This window comes from Chiloscyllium plagiosum, chromosome 35 (assembly GCF_004010195.1).
Source record: "Chiloscyllium plagiosum isolate BGI_BamShark_2017 chromosome 35, ASM401019v2, whole genome shotgun sequence".
Taxonomy (NCBI): Eukaryota; Metazoa; Chordata; class Chondrichthyes; order Orectolobiformes; family Hemiscylliidae; genus Chiloscyllium; species Chiloscyllium plagiosum.
This window is the reverse complement of record NC_057744.1, coordinates 32,998,938-33,006,182: the sequence shown is the minus strand read 5'-3', so window position 1 is coordinate 33,006,182 and position 7,245 is coordinate 32,998,938. Positions and strand designations below refer to the sequence as shown.

The following is a 7,245-nucleotide window of genomic DNA, read 5'->3' as shown; positions in this document are numbered from 1 at the left end:
TATACACACATACACACACACATATACACACACATATACACACACATACACATATACACACGCACGCACATATACACACACACATATACACACACACACATATACACACACATATATACACACTCACACACACACACCTATTTACTGCAACATTTTGACAAGTTCCAACTTTGCCCTGTACAAGACAATGTTGGAGAGATTATCTGGGGGAAGGGGGGGGGGGGGGGGGGGTTCAGGGTACACGCCTGTGTTGAACTCCAAGGAAAATGTGGGGGAAGAGAGAGAGGGGAGGAGATCAGTCATTTGGAGGCAGTGCCTGGGCTACCATCAATGTTCAGTTTAATCACTGTAAACAAACGATGCGATCAGTGTTGCAAACATGACTTTGATGTAATGTTTCTGTCAGAACCTCAAGATCTCCTTTGGAGAATCCGATATTCGGATAATTGATATCCGGATAATCGAGGTTCCTCTGTATGCCGAAGCTTAGGGCAGCTGTTGCAAAGACACAATTGGGAATGATCACTACCTAAGGCCTAACATTCTGACGAAGAGTCAGCATACCAGAAATGTAAGCTCTTCTTTCTTCCTACAGGTGCTGCCAGATCTGCTGAGTTTCTCCCAGTAACTTCTGTTTTTGTTTCGGATCACCTGCATCCACAGTTCCTTGTCTGATTGTACAATCTAAGCTCGAGGCTGGAAACTACTTACAGCCTCTTAGGCTGTCTGCTTGACATAGGATGTGTACGGTAAATATCAAAAAATGTTATAAATGTATACATAAAAGCGCCTTGGGGTGAAACATGGAGAAGAATTGAATTTTAATGATCTTTTGGTAATATTCAATGTTAAACATTTCAAAATATAGTTTCACTAATTTTACAAATAAAGTATGTTTTTGAAAATAATGTTATATTGGTGTCATAGTCATTTTCTGAGTAAATTAACACTTATTTTAAAGCATGCCGACTGGCCCTAAAAAAAAGGCAGCTTAGTTTTAACATGCTCCTTGTTGGCTCACTAATGTCTACACTTAGAGGAATCTCATCATTGTGTTTAATTCCATCTGGAATATTAACTGGCTCCCACTAAGATTCCAGATAGATTGCCTTACACTCAGATTTTCATGCTCGCTCTGTGTTCATTTGTCTAATTTCAGGCAAAATGACATGTAAAGGCTAAAGGAAACTCCAGGGACTTCCATAGGCATTCATCAGTGTTTGAAATCACACTGGATAAAACCCCAACAATTAACATTGTACTCACTACCAGATTTAATCTCACAGATATAGTTGTCTTGTCCGTTTAAAGTTCAGGTCATTCCCAATCACAGGAGATCCACAGAGCAGTCCTCCTAATGGTATCAACAGACAAACCCATGATACTTGCAGAATGGGGTGGCTGGGGATTATCATAGAATCCCTACAGTGTGGAAACAGGCTATTCAGCCCATCAAGTGTACACCAACCTTTCAAAGAGCATCCCACCCAAACCCATATTAGCCATCCGCTGTTACACAATGAATGTTCTTAATCTTAACTGGCTTCACATAATGAATACTTTTCACCTTGTTAAACTGACCTTACATACTGAATGTTTCCAATATTGTTAAATGGCTCCACATAATGAATGCTTTTCTATCTTATTAACCCATTACCCTTGCCTGCAGCACCCATATTGTTAACTGTAAGTTCTTATCTGATCTAAGTCATGCTCAGCTAAACCTCTTGTTTCACAAAACTCAAAGCTTAACTCTTTCCCAACACATTCTCAATAGGTTCAATTTCCACTGCAGGAACCTGATCATCTAATCTCAGCCATCACTCTGGCACATTACTAACAGCATACTGTCTTTTGGACGAGATATTAAACTGAGACCATGCTTGGCATCTCAGACAGATATAATGATGATATAATGGAGAAGAGTAAGGAGTTCTACCTTGGTATCCTGGCTGATATTTATCAATGTATAGCTTTATTGTGTACATACTTATACTTAGGAAAACAGACATTCTGATAATTGTCTCATTGCTGTTTGTAGAATCTTGCTGTACATTGATATCTATCTTACAAGGTCAGCAGCATTTTATTGGCTATAAAATTATTCAGGATGCCTTGAAATCATTGTCGTATTTGGGAGTGAAGGGGCTAACACTAAAGACTGTTATAGGTACTACCCACTGTGGTGATATGTGGGTAGAATTGTGGACAAAATCTTATAGGCTTGAAACCTAGCAAAACCTTTGTTGTATTAGGAACTAATGTCCACTTCTGTTGCAATCACATACCTGAATTAGTCATTTATTTTTGAAGTAGCCACCAATTCTTCTCCCTGGCGCTAGTCTAAGAGGCTGCACAGTAATCTGCACTGGAAGTGGTCTATGAATGAGGCTCTTGGTTTAGATAACAGGATGAAATTTATTACATGTCAGTAACTGTATTTAGGTTATGTTAAATCTCAGGCATATTAACTGTTACTAACTAGAGGTAGAGAAGACATGTGTGTCTCCATGAGCGGACTGTACCAGATTCCAAATGATTTTCTACATTAATATGAGGTATATGATATATCTATATTTTAGTACCATTTAGTTTTGAGCTTTGTTTTGTATTTTGAACTATTGGCATATGCATTTTCTGTCTGTCCGAAGAGGTTTAATGATTACCTTGTAAGAATTTCTGTAGCTGTGGTGATTTCTTCTAAAGTAGTTTGAAAGAGATAGCTTGTCGTAACTAATGGTTTTTGTTTACATTGGAAAAGTTTATGAAGCAAATAAAGCTCACAGTATAGCACATTAGGCTTTCTGATGGAAGCTTCTAGAATTTTATTAAGTTTGGGGTGGAACGTCCACAACTTGGAGAGAAACCTTTCAGTTTTAGCTTCAGTTTTGGGGAGTTCTGCAGAAGTCTTAGCTGCAGATGGAGGTATAAAGCAGTTGTTTCTCAGAAAGGGAGAAGGTAGTTCAATGTGTTTAAAAAAAACTCAAGAGTAGGAGTTTAGTAATAGTCCAAACTAGAAGTGTTTGGGAAAAATGTTGAAGGGTTATTTCAAGGTGAGAAAGTTTAATCTCAGATGTATGATGGCGACAGGAAGAGGTTATCAGATTCTCCAGAATGGGAATTGAAGTCACATTTAAATTATCCATCTGGAGTTGATAGTTAAGTTGATTCTCTCTCCAAGTGTGAGGACTGCAAAGGGGTATTTTTGAGATTTTTGAAGAAGTGCTTTCAGAATCTGGACAGATGTGTTTTTAGAATTATTGGGATTATATTTTTACTACATGTTTCAAAATCTTTAAATGCACATCATAAGTATGTGAGGGGGACCATGCAGCCTTCAGGACCCAATTTCGAGGTCAATAATTTTCAGGCCTGAGCACCTTCTACCATGTCCTTTATCCATCCCCATGCCCCAGGCCTTTCATCACCATGGGTTGCTCTCAGTGCCTCAACCCATTATCACCAATTAATGGTTCCCAGTGGCAACTTTTCTTTCTCTTCAGCTCACCACTAACTATTCCCCTGTCTGCCCAACGTATGTTTTGTCTCTCTGGACTCTACTTGTACCTTTCGTTCACTCTCTTCCCCTCTTTCCCCACATCCAGCTTCAGCAAAAATAAATTGCCATCAGTTCTGAAGAAGGGGCACGAGACCTGAAACGTTAACTCTGTTTTGCTCTTCACTGATGCCGCCAGACCTGCTAAGTTTCTTTCAGTAATTTCTGCTTTTGTGGTGCCAGCTGGACAGCTCCAGTGAGCATATGTCATCATCATAGAGTTATAGAGTCACAGAGTCACAGAGATGCACAGCATGGCAACAGACACTTCGGTCTAGCTCATCCACGCTGACCGGACATCTCAGTTTGACCTAGTCCCATTTGCCAGCATTTGGCCCATATCCCTCTAAACCCTTGCTACTCATATACCCATCCAGATGCCTTTTAAATATTATAATTGTACCAGCCTCCACCACCTCCTCTGGCAGCTCGTTCCATACACATAGCACCCTCTATGTGTAAATGTTGCCCCTTTTAAATCTTGCCCCTCTCATCTTAAACCTATGCCCTCTAGTTTTGAACATCCCTACCCTGTGAAAAAGATGTTGGCCATTCACCCTTTCCATGCCCCTCATGATTTTATAAACCTCAGCCTCTGTTGCTCCAGGGAAATTGGCCCCAGCCTATTCAGCCTCTTCCTATAGTTCAAAGTTCTGGCAACATGCTTGTAAATCCTTTCCAAACCCCTTCAAGTTTAACAACGTCTTTCCTATAGCAGAGAGACCAGAATTAAACGCAGTATTCCAAAAGTGGTCTAACCAATGTCCTGTACAACCGCAACATGACATCCAAACTCCTGTCTCAATGCTGTAACCAATGAAGGTAAGTGTACTAAACATATTCTTCACCACTGTTATACCTGCAAATCCAATTTCAAAGAACCATGCAACTGCACTCCAGGAGTCTTTTTCGGCAACACTCCCCAGGACCCTACCATTAACTGTGTAAGTCTTTACCAAAATGCAACACATTGTATTTATCTAAATTAAACTTCGTTTGCCACTCCTTGGCCCATTGGCTCAGTTATGTTGCACTGTCATTCTTGTTCTCAGGATTTGATTGGTCGATCAGACTTTGCAGTGATTCATCCGAAGAGTCTTCAGAGCTGACAGAAATGGGCACTATTTCCGTTCGTCTGTAAAACCAGTGACTTATTTTCTGTTGGCTTTATGAAACAATTCTCTTTCGCCATTACGGGTAATCTCAATCAATGCTTTCTTCTTTGGATGAAAAAGATTTCAGACACTTCAGTAACTGCAGGCCAGTGTTCATTTTTAATTCAGGCATTAATCTTTGGAAGGCCAATGAAATCTTCTATTGATTGCGCTTTTTGATTTGTCAGTGGCTGTTTGTGAACCAGTTTTGCTCTTGGAACCAAGTGAGCTCTGTCTGCTACATTCGGGCAAAAGCCCCAAACATCGATTTCGAAGCTCCTTGGATGCTGCCTGAACTGCTGTGCTCTTCCAGCACCACTAATCCAGAATCTGGTTTCCAGCATCTGCAGTCATTGTTTTTACCTTAGGAAGATATGAGCCAAATCTTGGCATATGGGACTCAAGTAATTATGAAGGGCTTTTGCCCGAAACGTCGATTTCGAAGCTCCTTGGATGCTGCCTGAACTGCTGTGCTCTTCCAGCACTACTAATCCAGAATCATATCTTCCTAAACCCTTCCTATTCATGTACCCATCCAGATGCCTTTTAAATATTGTAATTGTACCAGCCTCCACCACTTCCTCTGGCAGGTCATTCCTTACACGAATCAGTCCTGCATGAAAAGGTTGCCCCTTAGTTTCCTGTTATATCTTTCCCCTCTCATTTTAGTTTTGCATTTTCCTACGCTGGGAAAAAGAACTTGCCCCTCATGATTTTATGAACATCTATAAGGTTGATCCACTCATCTCCTATCTCCTCGAAGCCTGTCCATCTAAAGGTATGAACCAGGAATGTGGCTGGTTCTCCACGTGGCTGGATAAGCTCAACACCATCCAAGGCAATGCAGCCTTTTCAACTGGCACCTCATCCACAACCTTAAACAATTATTTTTACATAAAATCCCTACAGTGTGGAATTTGGCCCAACAAGTCCACACCGAACCTCCAAAGAGTATTCCAACCAGACCCATTCCCCTATCCTATTACTCTCCATTTCCCCTAGCTAATGCACCAAACCCCGACATCCCTGAACACTATGGGCAATTTAGCATGGCCAATTCACCTAACCTGCACATCTTTGGATTGTGGGAGGAAATCAGAGCACCCGGAAGAAACCCAAGTAGATACGGGGAGAATGTACAAATTCCACACAGACAGTTGCCAAAGGTTGGAATCGAATCCAGGTCTCTGGCACTGCGAGGCAGCAGTGCTAACCACTGAGCCACTGTGCTGCCAGCATCCTCCATCACAGATGCATTGTGACAGCAGTTTGAACCACCTAAAAGATGCACTGCATTAACTCACCAAAGCTCCTTAGTTAGCACCTCTCAAACCAGTGGCCCCACCACCTGGAGGGACAAGGGCAGCAGAAACATGGGAACACCCCACCCCTGCAGCCAGCACCCTACCCCTCTGCCCCGAATCACTCACTTGGAAATAGATCGCCGAACCTTCATTAATTCCGGGTCAACATCCGAACAGCACTGTGGGTTTGCTTTCACCACAAGAACTGCAGCAGTTCAAGAAGGAAGCTCATCACCAGCTTTTGCAAGCAATGAGCAATAAATGCTGACCTAATCTACAAAGCCTACATCCTATAACAAATGAAAAAAAACTATCAGACATTTAGATTTAGATTTAGATTAGATTAGATTCCCTACAGTGTGGAAACAGGCCCTTCAGCCCAACAAGTCCACACCCCCTCCAAAAATATAACTGTTAATTTCCATACAAATCATAACTGTCATAGGAAAGTGAGCTTTGCTGAATAGTCACATGTAGTCAATACTTTGGTCTCTATAAATTTAGAGTACATTTAATAAACTCAATTTGAATGTGATTTAATTATCAATTGCTTTATTCAACTACCTTTCCTGACAATGTAAAACGTAGTGCTGGTGTGCAGTTTTTGTGTGCATGTCTTTGTTGTCATGGAGACAGAAATAAATTCCATAATTTTACATAAATAACCTGGTGTGACTGGGCAGCAACCACATTCAGTTGCACATAGGACTGTGAGCAGTCTGCATCAGTCAGGGACGTTGTGAAGCAGACCAGGAGAACGGAGCAGATTGAGATTTAGGACATAAATAAGGACAAGAATTTTCCAGTCTGTCGTCTACTCAGACTTAAAGAGGAGCCGGTTGGAGCAGCAGTGCAAGTGAGCTGGGACTGAATGATAGCTGTGGAGCTTCCCGATAATAGCCTGATGACACCAGAGCGGGTAAATGACCCCAGTGAGGAGCTGGATAGCTACCTCAGCCCAGCGAGGGTCCAGCAGTTTGTGCTCACCATGGGGATGCAGACAGGTACCCCAGAGACAGGACAGTCAAATGGACAATGGTAACCCCATAAAGTGGGGGTTAAAAAAGGTTCCTTTGCTATCGTATAACAGGGGGCCCACTCAGTAGGTGAGTTCCGCTGAAGCCTCAGCTAAATACTAAAAGACTGGATGGTTAATAAACGGAACTGTAAACACGATAACTGTAAATTCGATTAATTCAGTCTGTTCTCTGTAATGTTAAGATATGCAACA

The 7,245-nt window shown here is 41.5% G+C and overlaps 1 long non-coding RNA gene across 5 annotated transcripts in view; it reads left to right on the top strand.

Moving 5' to 3' along the window:
* Window positions 1-806, top strand: part of LOC122540748 — a 14,893-nt gene extending 14,087 nt beyond the window's left edge. For all 5 annotated transcript variants that reach the window (XR_006309401.1, XR_006309403.1, XR_006309402.1 and 2 more), the window contains one exon: window positions 596-806. This is a non-coding gene — a long non-coding RNA (uncharacterized LOC122540748). The remainder of the gene's footprint in view (window positions 1-595) is intronic.
* Window positions 807-7,245: the final 6,439 nt, after the last annotated feature.